General features: G+C 45.3%; 1 long non-coding RNA gene across 2 annotated transcripts in view; it reads right to left on the reverse strand.

The window, feature by feature from the left end:
- LOC123361953 overlaps positions 1-19,951 on the reverse strand; it is a 99,564-nt gene that overhangs the window by 3,585 nt on the left and 76,028 nt on the right. For both annotated transcript variants that reach the window (XR_006576289.1, XR_006576290.1), the window contains exon 2: positions 521-608. This is a non-coding gene — a long non-coding RNA (uncharacterized LOC123361953). The remainder of the gene's footprint in view (positions 1-520; positions 609-19,951) is intronic.

Genomic DNA, 19,951 nt, shown 5'->3' on the forward strand with positions numbered 1-19,951 from the left:
CACATCAGTGAAGTGTAAGTTTTATCAGTGGGTGAGAATATATGGGAATCCAGCCATATGAATGGGTCAGGTCTTTCAGGCGGTATAAATTAACATAACTCCACTGATTTCAATAGCACTACACCAATTTATAACAGTGAGCCTGGACTACTTTGTGCCTAGGTTTGTGGAATTTACATGCTAAGGTGGCTAGAAGAAGGTGTAAGCTATCTTCCAAGTTTATGTGACACACCACTGAATCTGGGGCTGTGTTTCTGAAGACACGATAAGAATTATAGCCAGAGAAGTGACAACCACTACACTTAAGATTCAAACCACTTTCCATTATAATCCCTGACTTTCAGATGCTCATACGTCATGAAACAAATGCCTTGGGATTGGTCTCTACCCATAAAGATAAAAAGTCATTTTTTGAACATTTGAGCTGCTTTTGCTATTTGAACAAGAGGAGACAGTTAATAAAAATACACGTTTCCCGCTGATAAAGAGTAATATAAAGGTTTAATTTGAACAGACTTACAGTTCAAATGGCTGAGGTGTGAAAGTTGTCATGTGTATCTAACGATACTCCTTCATCCCCTGAATTGCAATTTAGGAAGGTCAGGATGCTGTTTGAAAAGAGAAATGTTTAGAATGAAGGTATGCTGACAAAATAAGCAACACAAGTAACAAGGAAAAGAGTTTTTTAGTAGCCAAGTTGATCCAAGATGGACACCTGAGGCTTGGACCGTGAACCCACATTTGGGCACTTAAATCAGTGGTCAACATAAAGCACTTTCCACCTTCCCCCACAGCCAATGTCTAGGTCTATAAATATACATTAGCATCACTGTCACAGTGGTGTAGTAATTAGTGACTGTTATGGCAGTGAAATAGTGGAAAGCAATGAAAAATATTGGGACAAGCGACATGTATCAAAGGCTGCAGAACCTTTTCAATTATATTTCTTATAGTATATTATCTAATTAGAGACTTTGTGTCTCCCCCTTGAGCATTACTAAGTTTTTAAATACATACGCTGCTATTTCTCAAGTAATGCATATAATTCACTGAAAGTATTCAGCAGCCTTTGATATACAAAATGCTTCCCTGAATATTTTTAAATTAACTCCCCCCAAAACTGTTCATGCAATAATTAGGTTGTATGGTTAATCAAAAATCAGGAAATGTGCAATTTAACTATGGTAATACAGGAGGGCACATTCATTTTCTGATCTGATCTTTTTAAAAACCATACAACATTGCATGAACATACTTTTTTGGCATTTAATTTGATACCCAAAGTCTGTGTTTATCTGCTTAGTATCATTTAATAAAAACTTTCCATTCCAGAAGTTGCATGTATAATTGTACATATGCAAATAAGGTAGGGGAATTTGTTCACGTATGCTTAAGTGTGTGCGTGTTTGAATCAGTGTAGATTTATTGGGCATGTGACGAATTTAGGAACCTTTAACTGACCTAACTGATTTCAACACTCCTATTTTTTCTTCCCAAGAACACATCACTTCAGGGAAAGTTTGTTGATTAATGTGCTCTCGCAACTTCAGAGAGATATAGAGATTACATTTCCAACAGAAAGCCTGGAGAGATTAGAGCTGGAACTTGTTTCAGCCTGTAAATCACAGGACTATGCACCATCAGCCAGGCTCTGGTATGATTTGGTTCAGAGCGATTCCTATCAGACTGCTTGATATCAGCATCCAAAGATCAGGTTTCTAACCATGATGCAAACAGATGCAATTTTCTCATGATGCAAACAGATGCAATTTTCTCATGATGCATTTTTCTGGGTTTAAAAAGTCCATCAAGTATTGCAAAATGTATAGTTCAGGTCAAGAATAACTGAAGTCCAGAAATTATGCAACACATCACGTACACAATGACAATAACTTCTGGGTTTATCACCCAAACAATGCACAGACTGGTTGGTAAATTGCCTAAATGTGACAAATAATGAGTGTGTCGGTTGAGCAAGATTGCTACACTACTTCAAAACTTGTGGTTGGCAACAACACGCTAGATTGCTGAGTCTGCTCTTTTGTGAAGATACAAAACATAGTGGCCAAGTAGAGCAGAGTCCGTTTTTGTAATGAAAAACTGCAGGATTAAAGTACAGTGCTCAGTGAAGAGATCTGGTTTATTACAAATCATTTGACAGCTAAGTCGTAGTTTAGTTTCCTATTCAGTCTTCTGAACGGTAGATGTGAACAACATTACACCACATTACACTGATGAATTTTATCCCAGTGCTTTACATATAAAATAGTTACAAGTCTGAACACATGATTTGGAATTTTTTTTCAGTTGAAGGTACAATCAAACCAAGCACATCAAAAGCTGGAGTAGCTCCTCTGAATATTCAGTGGGGGAAATATCTAGTTATTACGGTTATTGAAAGAAATTTTAATTCACATGAAACAAAGATCAAAGTGTTGCAACACAATTGAAGTTTTTACACGGCCCTTCACAATCATTAATGGATTTTAGCCTTATAACATGCTAGATGGATTTACCACAAACCCAATTGCATATGTTTGTCTGCAGGATCATATGTTATGTCAGTGAAGATTCTCCAAGCAGTCTAGGTCGGACATTTAGACATGTCTTCTATTAAAATTAGATATTTATCTAAACCCACTAGATTGCTTTGAAAATCTCTAACAAATTGTTCTTCTACTGGCCTGCACCCTGTAAAAGGAGAAAAAGTTTCCCAAAAGGTTATAGAATCATATCAAATAAATAAATGTTATGGGGAAAAAATGAGCATCTGTTCCATGGATATTCCATGAGCCAAAAAAAAAAGGGGGGGAGGCAAGCAGAAGGTAGATGCATCTGATGAATTATTCATTGCAAATTATTCACTCAGCTGTAATAAGATAACAGCACAAGTGTCAAAATGCTTAAATCTAGGCATCTTCAAGGATCACTTTTGTGATCTCTCTGCCCTTTGCTTTTAAAACCTTATGGAAACCTCTGTGGAACAGATGTATAGGACATTTTTGTAACAAGCCACATACAATTTAATAGAGAATTATATATAACCCTGCTATAGCATTCTACAAAGATTGTTTTTAAGAGGAAGTTATATTGTTTAAAGTAATATCTATTGCACCCTTAAATTTTTTTGGAAGCCTATTCACTTCATTCCTATTAAAATCTATGTGGGACTTTTCCACAAGAGAATATCCACCCACAAAATATCACTATCTCCTCCCCCAACATCCCCTCCTCGGTACAAAAAAAACCCAAAAAACTAATACCAAACTTTTCAGTTCCTCACCTCTTCTCTGCCAGTTGTAGATTATTTAACCATCCTCAGCTGATTTTATGGGGTTTCTAAATGAACAAGTAGTTTGCTAAATGCATTGTGCCAATAAACAAATAGAATGCAGTGGGACTTCCCCTCCTCCCACCACCAGTTAGTTGTTTCTAACAAGAATGAACTTTTCTTGAAATTGATGAGCGACTCAACAGGAACTTTTACAGTATTTTTGTTTGTTTTTGTGGGGGTTGTTATGTGTGGTGGTGATACAGCTGGGGGGAAGGGGTGTTGGTGATGCTCATGGGACTTATAATTACAGTCACAAAGTACAATTGTCTATTCAGCTTGGATCATTTGTTTACTAAGTAAAACTGCCAGACAAGATTTGCTGGTTTTTCCTGCCACTTGAGAGAGGATAGCCCTAGGCTCGCTGAGAGGTAAACAATACCACCCAAAGATTATCGAAAGGGAACACAATATATAGGAACTGACAGAGAAGAGCAAAGTACTTGCAGGAATTCAATTCTAAGGAATGGATTCAAATTCTGTTCATTTATATGAACTACCATTTCATGGCAGAACAGAAAATGAAAAGCAAGCAATGGCTCCAGGAACAAGTTGGTCTAACGTTGCTGTTAGGTTGGGGATGGGGGAGGTTAAGCTAAACAAGAAAGATTTTCTTCAAACAGTCAGACATCTGGCTCTTACTGTATTCCAACACAGCCCCTGAAATCTGATCTGGATTCATATAGCAATGAGCATTCTTTGAAGTTACACAAACACAAAGGCTTTATCAATACAGCTATTCATAACCAAGTGTAGGGAAATTCACCCAGCCCCAGCTTGTCCCAACACAAAACATGATCTCCATCACAGCATCTAATTCTGAGGAAGGAGTCCTACTCCCCCAGCACATAGTGCGGAGTTACTCAAGCTGTGTGTGATGCAAGTGGAAACAGGAGTGGAATTCACCCTTCAATTTACAGACAAGTTACTGGGCTGCAACACAGCCCTTTCACAGCCCGAATTATTTATTAAGTGTGTAGTGGCAACAGTGTGTTAAGAACTTTACAGGCACCTCTGAAAACAAGGTTAACTTTGTTCCAAAGAATTTACTATCAAAGAGCTTAAATTAGCCTACATGTTGGAACAGCAGCCACCACCCCTCCACTCCTTGATGTAAGGATTTTCAGTAACTGGACTGATACGAGTGGATCCTATACCCCCTGCCTGCCCACCCCTCAATGATTCCCTCCATGCTTACATAATTGGAGCTAGCACAAACACGCCTGTGATATGGTTGTGGTGAAGTGGGTTCCCTGTCCAGCCTCACTGCAGGGCTTACCTGGTGCAGGTTCCTTGACACTTGGGAGATTTCCATTACAGAGTTAAATTGAAAGATTGGGTGTGTCACTAGGTCTTCTGGGGGGATAGTCCCTGGTTCTTTGTGCTTCAGTAAGCTGAGCTACTCTGATTTTTTCTCATTGAATTATGGGACAACTTGGCCGTCCTTATGGGCAAACAGAGGGAATTGTGGACAGGCAATGGAGGACTATCAGCACTTGAGTGATTTAGGTTGTGTCCTCACTACAAGGTGGACAGTTTATCTGTCAGAGTGAAAGCAGAACCCAAGTGCTAACTCACACCCACAGCCAGGCCTGCTTACCTGGGTTGAAAGCAACAAACTTGAGTAAGGGGTGTGGATGTATATGGAGGGTGGAGTGACCACCATCCCAAATTGGGTGGGACAGTCCCAAAATGACCTAGTCCCAGTCCTGTCCTAGGCACTGACTTCCCCTGTTCCCAGTGGGTGCTCGACGTCCCCCGCCCTGCCCCCGCCTCTCCCCCATTCCACCCCTCCCCCAAAGTCCCCGTCCCCTTCCTGCCTCCATTCCACCCTATTCCCCCAAGTCCCCGCCCTTGCCCGGCCTCTTCTCTGCCTCCTCCCCTGAGCACACCACGTCCCTGCTCCTTCCTCTCCCTCCCGGAAAGTCAAAAGCGCCACCAAACAGCTGGTAGGCGGCAGGGCAGCGGGAAGCACTGGGAGGGAGGGTGAGGAGTGGGGACATGGCGTGCTGGAGGCAGGGAGAAGGAGGTGAGGAGGGGGGAGCATGGCTGCTGGTGGGTGCAGAGCACCCACTAATTTTTCCCCATAGGTGCTCCAGCCCTGGAGCACCCATGGAGTCAGTGCCTATGAGTCCCATGCTGAATGACTCCAGGACTGCATTTGTCCCGGATTCCCTGCAGTGCAGCTCTGCACCTGCCCAAAGCTCAGAGGTGGTGCTAGCCTCTTCTCGGTGGGGGGGCTGAGGTAGGCCTTAGCCCTCCTCCCCCCCCACTCTTGCCATGAGGCCCTACCCCTTAATCTTCCTCTCCCCTACCCTGACCCCTCCTGAGGTCCCAACCCCCTGGCCAGGACAGAAGCTGGAGCCAGGCAGTAGTAAACTGCCCAGGGAGCCCCAGACCCTTCACCTGGCCTAGGCGGTGTGCCCTGGAGGGTGGGGACATGGGACAGGGGCTGCTACCCAGGGCAGGTGGAGGGTCTGGGGCTCCCCACAGGGGCCCAGGTTCCCTGGGCGGCTCTTACCTTGGCCCAGCTCTGGCTTCTGGCCTGACCAGGGGTCAGGGCTCCTGCATGTTTCCCACTTTTGCCTTTTGAAAAGGTGGTCTCAGAACACACAAACTAGGGGTCACCAAATGAAATTAATAGGCAGCAGGTTTAAAAGAAACAAAAGGAAGTATTTTTTCACACAACACACAGTCAACCTGTTGAACTCGTTGCCAGAGGATGTTGTGAAGGCCAAGACTATAACAGGGTTCAAAAATGAACTACATAAGTCCATGGAGGATAGGTCCATCAATGGCTATTAGCCAGGATGGGCAGGGACGGTGTCCCTAGCCTCCATTTGCCAGAAGCTGGGAATGAGTGACAGGGAATGGATCATTGATGATTACCTGCTCTGTTCATTCCCTCTGGGACACCTGGCATTGGCCATTGTTGGAAGACAGGATACTGGGCTAGATGGACCTTTGGTCTGACCCAGTATGGCCGTTCTAAGGTTTTTAACACCTGATTAAAAGCCCAAGTTAACTCTACTATATGAAGAGTTTTAAACAATGGAGTAGCAGTACATAAATATATTGTTTTCTCCAGCACACTGTGTCTCATGATAAAAACCTGAACGTGTATATAACTGTCCTTATACAAGTCAAGTGACCCTGCTCTTACCTTAAGACTTCTTACAATTAGCAAATAAGCTATAATTATTGTTTCAGAAAGCTAATTATGTTGTTGAAGCCTATACTGCCTTGTAAAATTACACATAGCGTTTCATTTGAGCCTCTGATAGGCTGCACCCTGAAAATCTCCTTTGTAAACAGGTCATTGAAATATCTTTGTGACTCCTTCGCACTCCCACAAAAAACTGGATAAGGTGTACACACCTTCAATTACAATTTTGTTCTAGTCATCAGATAGAATTACACAAAGAGTGCTCTGTTTGTAGCTGATATGGGTAAATATTGTAGTGGCCTTCCCCGCCCCCAGTGCCTGGGTACAGGTGGCTGCCGCTTGACAGAGAGAATGGAAAACTGGATCTGTGTGTTCACATGGTGTGTGGTACCACAGGTCACCAGCTCTGGCAGAGGCAGTCAGAGCTCTGATGGCACTGAAATTTTGGGGCTTTCTAGTTAGAGTGGACTTGACAGGGAACTCAGGCTCCATTATGTACTGTAGATGACAGGGTCTGCTTGAAAGAGGGGCATTCTCCTGCTACAAATTGGGTGTGTCAGTACACCTAGGACTGACCAGATGCCACAATTTAATTGAGGGAGATTATAAGTGAGCTATTGAAACACACAGCAAAATCTTTCTTTGTTAGATGATGAGGCTTTAAGAACGGACTTAAAAGAAAAGCAAAATGAGTCTCCATGAGCAAGATCTGGCAGGTCTCAAGATACAAAATCAACTTCGACATAAGCATGTACAAAGGCCAGAGTGTCATGGCCATCTTTGTTACATCTCAAACTGGCCCCATCATTGATGAATGATAAAATTCCACCAGTACACTGAAGTCCATGGGGATGTGTTCCCTAGTTGCAGAAGTATATGAACAAGTGCTGCACCTAACCTGTTTCACAATGCAGTGCCCTCTCAGTCTACATTGAAACATATTGGAATAGAGAGAAGAGATTCTTACAGCAAAGGTTCTCAATCTTTACAATATCGGGACTCCCCTACCATCTAGCTAGAATCCCATAACTCAGGGGTGGGCAAACTACGTCTCGGGGGCCACATCCAGCCCTTCAGATGTTTTAATCCAGTCCTCAAGCTCCCGCTGGGGAGCAGGGTCCAGGGCTTGCCTTGCTCCAACGCTCCAGCCGGGGAGTGGGGTCGAGGGCTTGCCCCGCTCTGTACGTGCTGTGGTGCTGCACAGCTCCCAGAAGCAGCGGCATATCCCCCCTCCGGCTCCTACACTTGGGGCAGCCAGGGGGCTCTGCATGCTTCCCCTGCCCGAAGTGCTGCCCCCACAGCTCCCATTGGCCTGGAACCTTGGCCAGGATGACACGCTGAGCCACCTGACTTCCCCTCTGCGTAGGAGCTGGAGGGGAGATGTGCCACTGCTTCTGGGAGCTGCTTAAGGTAAGTGATGCCTGGAACCTGCACCCCTGACACATACACTCCGCACCCCAACCCCCTGCTCCAGCCCAGAGCCCCCTCACACACCCTCAACTCCTCATTTCTGGCCCTACCCTAGAGCCCATACCCGCAGCCAGAGCCATCACCCCCTCCCGCACCCCAACCCCCAATTTCTTGAGCATGTATGGTGGACCATACGATTTCCATATCCATATGAGGCCCTCGGGCCAAAAAGTTTGCCCACCCCTTCCATAGCTCCATGTTTAATAGTATGTAATGGGCAGGGTGGTCATGACCCTTGACACCCGTCTCAATCCCCGGGCTGAGAACTCGTGCTTCACAGGACAGAAAGAGACAGGAGAAATATAGCAGCAGTATTTTATAATGGGCAAGAATTACCCTCATTTTACAGATAGGTAAAGCGAGGCACAGAGGGTAAGCACTTACCCGAGACCATAAAATGAATCAGTGGCAATCCCAGGAATACAACCCAAGTCTTCTTATTCCCAATACCTTGCTTTGTCTACTGGGACATGCACAAAGCCATGAGAAAACCTCAACATGACAAATTTTAGACAACATGCTACAGCAATCACTATTAAGAAGGGTACAAAAATTGCTATTTCTATTGAGTGTTCAGTCTTTATGTAGAGCAGGAACTAATAGCAATATCTCAAATACCACTGTGTGGAAACTGTTGGCAAATGTTGACTCTTTAATGGGTATGGCTGTATGATGCTAGACTTGTATCCCTTGGGACAGACCCAGGGCCGGCTCCACCATTTTTGCCACCCCAAGTGGCGGTGGGGGGAAAAAAAGCCACGATTGGCACTTCCTCCGAGAGGGACTGAGGGACTCACCGCCAAATTGCCACCGAAGAACCGGATGTGCCGCCCCTTCCCATTGGCCTCCCCAAGCACCTTCTTGCTGTGCTGGTGCCGGGCCTGGACAGACCATATGAAAGCATGCTAGTGGTTTAGAGATTGTTGTTCCTTTTGGAGTAACCATGGACAAACCTAGCCATCAAATCCCAACATGACTGCCCTGTTAGCCAGAGTTCCCCAAGAGAAGTTTCCAAACACCACAAAACAGAAGAACCACAGACTTGCATTCGAACTGAGTCTGCTGCACCACAATGTCCCTTTTAAACTGTAAATCCTCCAAGACATAGATTGTGTCCTGATCTATATTTGTACAGCACTTAGGACCATTGGGCCCCCAGTCCTGACTGAGGCTTTTGGACACTACCATAGTCACTAACAACCACCCTTTCTTCTGTGTGACATTGTCTTCCTCATTACAAGAAATGTGTGTGCTTGGAAATGATATAAGTAGATAGTGAGGTTAGAAATATGCCAGCTACCTATGCAGCTAGCAAAGCAGTACTAGAGGCAGGGGAGTTGGGGAGAACAGTTATTGTTCTTTCCTGTTACTTACAGGACTTTGTCCTTGGTGCACCTCATGGTCATAATACAATCAGCTATTCTATAAGCCACCAAAAATTTAGTTCTTCTATTTTGCCTTTGTTGTTTTAAGGAGCTACAAGTTGCCCGGAGGTCACTCATGTTACCATGAAATGAAAGTTGCCTGTAGGGTAACTAGAGCTTAAAAAAAAAAAAGCAAAAAAAACCCCAATAGTTCAAATGTCTAATATATTGTGATTTATTTTGTCTTCAGAACACATACTCACGGTGTGAATTCATGTTGGCAAGCCATGAACGAGGTCAGCATGTTGACACTGGGTACAGATTTTTTCTTTTCACAGACACTTAAGGCTGGGTCATGTGATCACTCACGACTGTGCTTTGCTAGTCACTGTGTTCTACTGTATATGAACTAGCACATACCCTGACCTTAAGGCAATAAATGCAGCCACACCAGCGATTTCAAGGAGAGTTTTCCATACAAATCATTTGCAAGATAAAACCCACAAAGCAGCCAATTACACATGAATTATTCTATCTTCCTTTCAACGTGACTTGGGTGGGGGTTTTGTTTTGGACCCTGGAAGTTCTTCCAGTTGCTTGGACATTGATAGATACTTAATGTTTGTCTGTTTGTTGACTGACATACCATTACCATAGGCAGCATACAGGGTTGGAGGCATGTCTTTCCTGCTCTTAGGTGAAGCACACCTGGGGCAATATTTTACTTCCAGACTAGGGCAAAAGAAAGGATTAGTCACCCCCCAATTTGCTCAAGGAGTTTGTCCTGGGCTTCTTTCAGGCCCCCTTGCAATTTCACAAGGCGTTAAGGTAAGCCTGCCTCAGTTTCTCTTTTGTTAAAGGAAATCACCATTTAGTTCCATGTCTGGTAATTTCTTTCTCCAGCCCTCTGGCTGGATAGTTAGTAGTCTCTCCTCTTGAGGCAGGAAAGAGTCGGGTGGGTCAGGAGACTGCTAACCCTAGCAAAGGGTCAGTCTCCAGCCTTCGTTCTTCAGGCCATACTAACCCCTCCTGATAGAGACTGAGGAATCAAGGCCCACCCACTCATCTGGATTCCAATCCAGGTACCCTGTGTGAAGCAGCTGGAATCAGTTCCTTCCAGTCTCTTACTGCTTCTAACCTCACCTCTCCTGTAGGCTGTTGCACAGACACTTTCTGTGAGCCTCTTCTTCTGGAGATCCAACTACCTGGACAGCTTCCTGCCAGTCCATTTCTGCAAAACCCTGCTCTCAGTGGTTCCTCAGCCTCTCCAACAGTCGCCTCCCTTCTGATCTGCTGTCAGCACTACCAGAGGAGGCAGCTCATTTCCCTGTGAACCCTTGTAAAAGTGTGGGCAGTCCTTGCACACTCCCTTGTGGCCTGGTGTGGTGCCCCACCTTAGTTCCCTTCTCCCCACATCCAATGGGGCAGCCTAAATGCGTTTAACAGCCTGGAGCAAGAAGCCAACATACACTAACAAATGACATGTCTTCTTTTAATAGGGTTTTAGGACAGGAGAAAGTACAATACACTGTTCATAAGGGCCTCACCTCAGGGCCCTAGGTAGTTCCCACACTTGAAATTCACAAAGTCTCTAGTTAGGCCCATTTTTTAGAGCCTGAGAGGCAACCACCACGCACTGCAGCCTGCAAAGCTTCCCCCCACCCATTTCTCCTGCTCAGTTTCCTGATGCTTATAGAGCCTAGAAATAGGGTTGCTCTGGGCTGGGCCTCCTTGATTACACTCCATCCTATTCCTTAAAAGGGTAGCACACTCCTACACAACTCTCCCCCTAGAATCTGATGTGGCCCTAGGGCAAGTTCTACTGTCTGGCCATGGAGTATCTCGGCACTCCATAAGGGCAATAAATTTGACCTCCCTAGGCTCCTGCCCTCGCCACCTTCCTTTCAGCTTATCCTCCAGCCAAAGGAGCACTTCCTGCTTAACATCACCAGGGAAGTTTGCAAGACCCTTGGCCATACTTTTATCCTCACTACTGACATACACAGAGACCAGGACTTGTGTTCCCCAACATCTTACATAGCTCATCTGATGAACAAAATCCTCCGTATAGTTTTGGCACATCATAATTCAAAACAAACTGTAAATCTTGGAAGGTGAGCCCTCTGGCCATAGCAGGAGTCATCAAGAGCATTGGGCTTGCATCATTCATAAACTGACATGAGGCTGCTTGCCAGTCTCTTTGACAGCAGCCTCACAGGATACACTCACAGGAACACACTTCAGAGTGAAACTAGTTTTTCATCCAATCCAACTTCCTCTTTGGTTTTCTAATTATGTCTGACTGCATCTTTTTTCCTGTGGTCTTTAGTAAAGGACTTATGAGAGCCTATTTCCAATCCTCTTGCACCCAGGCTACTTTGTTTGTAGTGTTATCAACTGGGGGGGGGTCACATTTATCCTCCTCCCCCTGTAGGCTGGCACATCTTTTCTTTTGGGATGGAGTTTTTTTTTAATTCCCACTCTGGTTAGGGCTCCAGGTGGCTGTCTCCAGGCCTCCAGGTGGGAGAAAGCCTTTGTCTCTCTCATCTACTTTATTTTTCTCCTGGCCAGGTGTTTCTACATTAATAACATGATGGCTTTTCCTTTCAGTGGCTGAAACACTTTACCACACAAACCAACTTTCACTTGAAAGGTTTAAAGTCTGGGGAATATCTTCAGGGCTGCCCTCTCCACTTCCAGTAGTTCCGCCTTCTCATCCTGGGCCTCAGTGATCTGGTACTGCTGGAGGATTCTCTCACAAAGCTCTTCCTGGTCTCTCTCCAACAGGTGGCCTTCAGATGGGCCAACTCCTGCTCCTTTTTTATGCCTTGAGCCAAGACACTTTCCCAGGAGGCGCCTCTCTCTTCCAGCTCCTGCCAGGCTTCTGCTTTTGGGGCCTGTAGAGTGTTCATCTGTGCAAGGATGTCAGCCAAGATTCTCTCAGCTGCAATAACCTTCTCTAATTCTTTCCAGCTTATTAGTGGATGAGTTTGCTATATAGTTGTAGATGGTATCACCGTTACTGCAGCTTCCATTGTTACAATCTCCATATTCGTGTATGTTGATGCCCTTCAATAGGAAATTCACTCCTCCCCTTGAACAGGCTTCTTGAATATCCAAATCATCACTCCACTCTACCATATAGACAGCCTTTGGTAAGTTATTGCCATGCTCTCCACCATATTGCATGTACCAATGCTCTTGTTGTACACCTGTGTCTTCTCCAGAGTTGTCAATGTTAGTCCTTCCAATGCCTTAACTTGTTCCAGGAGCCAAGTCTTTTCCTGCTTCAGTTTTTATAGTTTCTGGGTTACTTACTTTCTTCTAATCAAAGCCTTAGGCTTGTAAGTCTCAGTACACACTCTTCTAGTCTTTTAACTGCCCTACCCCTGGTCTGCTGATCATTCTGGAGTTGCTCCTTTTCAAACTGTAGGGCTTGTTTAAGGTCTGCCAATTCCAACTCCTGGGTAGATTTCCTCTTGTACAACTCCTTTTCCCCCTCAATTTCCTGGTGGCAAGCAGCCTGGCATTTCTTGGACTACAAATCCATTGGCTTTTCCCATTGGGCTATCATTTCCAAGGCCACAGGAAAGACTAGTACTTGTATGACATCGCTGATATCATTGTTCTTTCCAACTCCTGCATCTTGGCCTTTGAGTCTGTCTTTACTTGGCTGACCTGAGGATTTATATTCCTCAAGCTGGTTGTTTGCTTTCTCATTACTGTTCTGCTCCTCCTCCAGCTGAGTCTGGCATTGCTTCCTCTTTAATGCCATTTGACCTTGAGAATTGGTAGTCTCCACCATCAGACCATCCCTGTTGTGAAGCGCCTGGCACTTTCCACATTTATCAGCTGTAAGTTTCTCCTGCATTTGGTTCATCTCAGCCAACATCTGCTTCTTTAACTGTGGGGCTTCTTGGATGCTAACCTGGAACTTCTCCTGAAGACAGCATGCTCATTTTCCAATGTGTTGATTCATTCCTTCAGCTTAGTCACAACCACGTGGCTTTTCTATTTCTCTACAATCAGCTCTTTCTGCCTGTCTTCTGGTTCTGCTTTTGTTCATGTTGCTCAGCTAGTTTCAGTGAGAAAGATAACTTTCAGGCCCAAATGCATGCCAACTGTTCAATAACATCATCAGAGCCCTTGTCATACCTGTGCCCGAAGACCCCTGGAACTTTTGACCTCCTGTCAGTCTTTGCTCTGGTCCCCCCACTGCAGAAACCTTGCTGCCCCTTGGAGAAGCTAACTAGGTCATTTTCAGGCTCCTGTATCGGGTTACTTAAGCTTCCCAGAAACTCATGCTCTGAGGCTGAGGACTGAGTCAAGGCATCCCTGGCAAGGATCATGGGGGAGGGAGAGAGAAGTCTGAAACTCATGGCCAACCTCTGCCCCTGAAGCTTGTCTCCTGGCATCTGCTTCTGGGGTACCCAGGTTTGCTCAGGACTACAGTCTCTTACTTCCCCATAATGACAGTCCCTTGGGCCAAAGTCCTTGTAGGGCAGCATCTTCTAACATGCACCTTTCCCTCCACATCTAAACTTGTTTTAGTACCTAAGTCTTTTCCTGCTTGAGTTTCATTACTCTTCTTGGCCCCAAACCGTGTCCCTTCAGTTCTTTGTCCAGCTTCTGCTGCTGTCTGGGTTCCTTAACTCAGGGTCCCAGTATTCTTAATAGTCCAGACCTGCCCAAGGCTGTCAGCACCTGTGTCCTCCCACCATACATAGAGTCTCTGGTTCCCCAGGAGCAGACCCAACTTATTGGGGACACCCCACACACCCAGTTGACAGGACCCCATGTGTCTTTCCCTTTCAACATTCATGATGGCCTTCAGCCCACCACGTGTCCCACCAAGCCTGGGAGCAGAACTTCTGAGGTTCTCACTGTTGCTCCATCCACCAGTCTGGAAAAATGAGACATCTCACAGCTATGGATAGCAGAGGCACATCTTGGCATTCTCATCTCTCCTTGAAGGGAGGGGGTTTCGATCTCTGTGTAGGCACCCTATGTACAGATGGGGGCAGTCCCTGCTAACCTCTGGTGGCCTGGGGTTGTGCCCCATTTTAATCCCCCTATCCCCAATTGGAGCAGCAGTAGGTTTGCTTTAACAGCTTGGGGCAAGAATAAGTCAACTCACACTAACAACCAACATGTCCCCTTTTAAAGGGGCTTCAGGACAGGAAAAAAAACACAATATAAAATTCATAAGGTCCTAACTTCAGGGCTCTAGTTCAGCTCCCAAACCTGAAGTTCACAAACACAGTCTCTAGTTCATCCAGTCTCCTAGAGCAAACAACCACTACTGCAGTCTGCATGATTTCTACTCTCCTCTTGTTCAGTTACCTCTTCCTGTTTATATAGCCCAGCCCCAAGACAGAGACAGATCTCCTTGATTACACCTCAAGTTTTTCCACCTGTAGGCCCCAGCCTGTTCCTTAAAAGGGGTAGTACACTCCTTGAGAGCCCTTCAGTGGGTGGGACAGAATGGGGTCTGGACACCCCAAGATAGAGCCCATTCCCAGAAGATGGGGGACAAGGCCTGCCACTTTCCCATGGCCAGCCAAGAGAAGTTGGTACTCAGAACTCTTTCCTGGATGAAAGGAAAGGGGTTGGGAACATAAAGTAACCATTGATCAGCAAGAGCCCAACTTCAGGACAACAGTCTATGAACATGGCAGAAAAAGGTGGCTAGGTTTGGGTTGTGCGAATTCTTACCTTTGTTGAACATTGTGGACAAGTAAAGAATTCCTACCCAAAGTTCTCCAAACCCAAAAACCCTCCTGTCCAACATCATAGTAAATCATAGAAAGAAACAACATCCAAGAAGTAGTTTGAAGCAAGAGATTTACTCAACTCCAGTAGAGTCAGAGCAGCTTCTTGCCCTACCTACGGCAAACAGGTCATAACCTTACCTGTCCACCACCTGCCTCTGGGGCTCTAAACACTCTTCAGTTCAGCAGAGCTGAACTGGATTTCTCTTTCCACCTAGCTCTGTTCCCTATTGCATCTCGTTTGTTTAGATCCTCTGCCCCAGCCTACAGAGGACGGTTTGAGATCTGTAGTAGCCAAAGCTTAGTTTGGTCTTACACTGGCTTCACTTCAGGTTTTGTACAGTGTTGGGCCACAATGAATGATACAGAGCAGCCATCTTCATTTACGTTGCTGCCAGGCACAGCAGAGGATCATATCTCTTTGCACCCCAAGATCTGTGGAAACCGAACCTACATATACGAACGGTTTATAGATAGATAGATAGATAGATAGATAGATAGATAGATAATATAACAGGCATTAACAGTCCAGTGGATGGTCTCTTAGCTGGTCTACAAGTATAGTTACCATATACAAACATAGCATTTCTTCACAATTTCTTATTAGGGATTTAAATTACTGCCTCATTTTTAAAGGAATAATTCCTTCTTATGTATAAGAATGAAATAAAAGCAGGGTTTGATAGAACCCGGGACTCAGCCCATTCTCCTACTCTGAACCCTCATGCTGTCCTGTGCTTCTCCCGTTCCCTACTCTGTGCTGTACTCAGAACCCCTTATTTGAAGATTCTTGGAATCTCAGAAACTCCTGTGTTTGTTCTGACATTTAACCCAACAGTATAGATCATCCCAGTGCATTAAGTAGGATTTGCAGGTGTTAACATAACTTAGCACAACACAGCTCTAGGTGTATGATCATTTCTTTCCAAGCCATGGTAAAAATCACTTCTACTCACAAGCCAAAGGAGTGGGTCTGCTTGCTGGCTACCTAAATTAGGTCTTTGCAGCAGGGCTTCTGTTGTAGAATAGTACCGTATTTCTTTTCACTTCTCCTTTGTGGTGCTTATGGCAGCACCTACCTAGGAAAAGCTTGTCAGCATTTTTATTCTGAACTCCAGGTGTAAAAGGTATTTGTAAACATTCACTCCTACCTAGGATTTGGAGTTGGGGTTGCAGGGTGTGAAGGGACACAGTAAGCAGTTGGTGTTCACAAACAAATCTCTACCAGGGCTGCCTGGTATTACTGTTAGAGAATGAGGGGGAGGGAATAAAAGAGCCAAACAAACAAAATCCAAGTAAAAAAAAGCAGATCTGTTGTTTTTAACAATGATGCATCCCAACAACATGTTGTGGTGGTGAAGGTTAAATTCCTCTTGGGTATTTTTAATGAAAACACAGCTTGCATTGATGTAGTATTTAGGGACTGATCTTGGTCTCAGATAGTCAGATGCATCTCATTGCAGTATCTTGTTAAAAAAAATAAAAAAAATAAAAAATCAGCAACTGTGCCAGAAAGTTCACAGCCAAGACTGCAAACGTAGTTGCTGCATAGGCCTCTAAACAGTAGGTGATTTCATATAATGCACCCCATGTGGCATGAGAATAGGGGGAAGAAAAGAGTGACTGAAAAGGCCAAAGCACCTCAAAAGCTTTTCCTTGTTTATTGGTAACTGTCAGAACCTTTCCACTCCCCTCCAGTATTACCTGCTGTGAGTTAACTTTCTTTGTTTTTTCAGAGTAGCGGCCATGTTAGTCTGTATCCGCAAAAAGAACAGGAGTACTTGTGGCACCTTAGAGACTAACAAATTTATTTCAGCATGAGCTTTCGTGGGCTACAGCTCACTTCTTCGGATGCATAGAGTGGAAGACACAGACAGAAGATATTTATACATACAGAGAACATGAAAAGATGGAAGTATCCATGAAAAGGTGGAACTAAGTTGGTATGGGTACTTCCACCTTTTCATGTTCTCTGTACGTATAAATATCTTCTGTCTGCGTGCCACAAGTACTCCTGTTCTTTCTTTGTTGTGAAATTGCTCTTTCCATTTACCTGTTATGGTGCTGGAAACAAATAATTCATAGAATCACAGAAATTAAATATGGACAAGGCCTAGTAAGTCATCCTGTTCCTCTCTTTAAATATAGGAGAGTTTTGTTCAGTATATTTTCTAGTGTTTTGTAATTCTTTATGAAACAGATAGACCTGATAAATGTGTAGTGGTACTGAATAGGGGTTCATATTCTTGTACACAAGTAGTAAAAACTGTAGGATACATATGTAGCAGCGGGGAGAAATGCTTTTAGAAGTCAGGTCTGATCACAAAATCTGAATACATTTGAGAGGAGGCGTGGGCATTCAGCAGGTATTTAGCACCTCTCAGGCTAGGGCTCAGTGACTGGAACTCAAATTTATTCAGATTCCATGATCATGCAGCATTTCCCCCAGGTGCTATGTACTTATCCATCATAGCTTTTGCTTCTTGTGTAGAAGAATATATACTGTTCTCAGACACCACAACAAGTGCACTGGCATCAGTCAGAGATGCTTGTGCTCAGCACCTCTTAAGATCAATCCCATCTGAAATGCTTTTACCAGCTGACTGTATTTAGATATCTGTCATAACATAAGGGACCAATGTAATAGAAAATGCCTCCCTTTGAAAGGCTGCACAAAACTTCAGAAGTTATGCTAGACCTTCCCCTGCCACCCCACCTAAAAAGGGGAAAAGAGATAAAAGGATTAAATGCGGCCACACAGCAGTACCAGTATTGGTTGAATGGAGCCTCAAGGTGCTAAATGCATTCAGGGGTGTAACAGGCTCAGTCATCTCCTAACAACCCCTTTGTGGTCAAGGTTGGCTCTCCATTCCCCTGCCTTTGTTTCCTGTCTGCAGGCCCCTGAAGAACTTCAGTAGAGGCTTTCTTGTGGCCAATTATACACCTGTCTTGGGTCTGGATTTATTAACAAACAATTCAAACTATCTTCAGAGTCCCAAAAAACATCAACACAACACCTATTCAGATCTGCCAGTCCCAGGACTCTTCTTCAGTCCCAGACTGCTTTTTATCAAGCAGCTACTCCAGCCCCTTCTGGAGTCCTTTCCCACTCTTCCTGGCAGGAACTCTGCAGTCTTCCAACCCAGAGTCCTATCTTCTCCAAGAAAGGGTCCAACTCACTCCCAGTGCAGTCTCTTCTCCAGCTTTGAGAGGTCAGCACTCAAGTTCCTCTACTGTTCTGGCCCTCTGCCTTCTTCAGAACCTCAGATTCGAGTCTCCAGGCCCAAACCCTCCTCTCAGTTAGGGACTCTTATAGGAGCCTCCTGCAGTGCCTCTCCCTCTCTCCAGCTTCCTACTGATCTTATAGGGGACACCTGTCCTCCATTAGGCCCTCTCAAGGCTGTTAACTCAGCAGAGATGGGCTCGAGCAGTTCCTTCTAAAAGGGCCTATGACAAGTGACCTGGTCTGAAAGATGGCTGCTATAAGAACACAGCCCCGCTTTCTTGCATAAAGAAAAGACGGTTACTCACCTTTGTAACTGTTGTTCTTCGAGATGTGTTGCTCATATCGATTCCAATTAGGTGCGCGCGCGCCGTGTGCATGCTCGTCGGAAGATTTTTACCCTAGCAACACTCAGTGGGTCGGCTGGGTCGCCCCATAGAGTGGCGCCGCCATGGCGCCAAATATATACCCCTGCCGACCCAACGGCCCTTCAGTTCCTTCTTGCCGGCTACTCCGACAGAGGGGAAGGAGGGCGGGTTTGGAATGGATATGAGCAACACATCTCGAAGAACAACAGTTACAAAGATGAGTAACCGTCTTTTCTTCTTCGAGTGCTTGCTCATATCAATTCCAATTAGGTGATTCCCAAGCTTTACCTAGGCGGTGGGGTCAGAGTGAGATGTTGCAGAATGCAAAACTGCTGAGCCAAAGGCTGCATCATCTCTGGACTGTTGGACCAGTGCATAATGTGAGGCAAAGGTATGGACCAAGGACCAGGTAGCTGCACGACAGATCTCCTGGATGGGTACGTGGGCCAGGAAGGCAGCAGAAGAAGCCTGAGCCCTGGTAGAATGTGCATTGAGGTGGCTCGATGGAACATGGGCCAAGTCATAGCAGGTGCGGATGCACGACGTCACCCAAGATGAAATCCTCTGGGAGGAGACAGGTAGGCCCTTCATTCGGTCTGCCACTGTGACGAAGAGTTGGGGCGTTTTACGAAAGGGCTTTGTCCGCTCAATATAAAATGCGAGCGCCCTACGGACGTCTAGGGAATGCAATTGTTGCTCCTTTCGCGATGAGTGTGGCTTCGGAAAGAAGACCAGAAGGAAGATATCCTGGTTGATATGAAAGGCCGACACCACCTTAGGGAGGAAGGCCGGATGTGGTCGCAACTGCACCTTGTCCTTGTGAAACACAGTATACGGTGGGTCCACCGTGAGAGCCCGGAGCTCGGAGACTCGTCTGGCCGATGTAATGGCTACAAGGAAAACTGTCTTCCAGGACAGGTATAGCAGCGAGCAGGTTGCCAGTGGCTCGAATGGGGCAGTCATAAGTCTGGTTAGAACCAGGTTGAGGTCCCAGGTTTGGGTGGGGCGGCGAACTTGGGGGTATAAGCGCTCCAAGCCCTTGAGGAACCTAGAAACCATAGGGTGCGAGAATACGGAGCGGCCACTCTCCCCTGGGTGGAAGGTAGAGATGGCTGCCAAGTGCACCCTCAATGATGACATCACCAGACCCTGCTGTTTGAGAGACCAGAGGTAGTCCAAGATGGAATGGATCAGGACCTTGGTGGGAGTAACATTGTGCATTTCGCACCAGCAGGAGAAACACTTCCACTTGGCCAGA

This window comes from Mauremys mutica, chromosome 1, assembly GCF_020497125.1.
Source record: "Mauremys mutica isolate MM-2020 ecotype Southern chromosome 1, ASM2049712v1, whole genome shotgun sequence".
Lineage (NCBI taxonomy): Eukaryota > Metazoa > Chordata > Testudines > Geoemydidae > Mauremys > Mauremys mutica.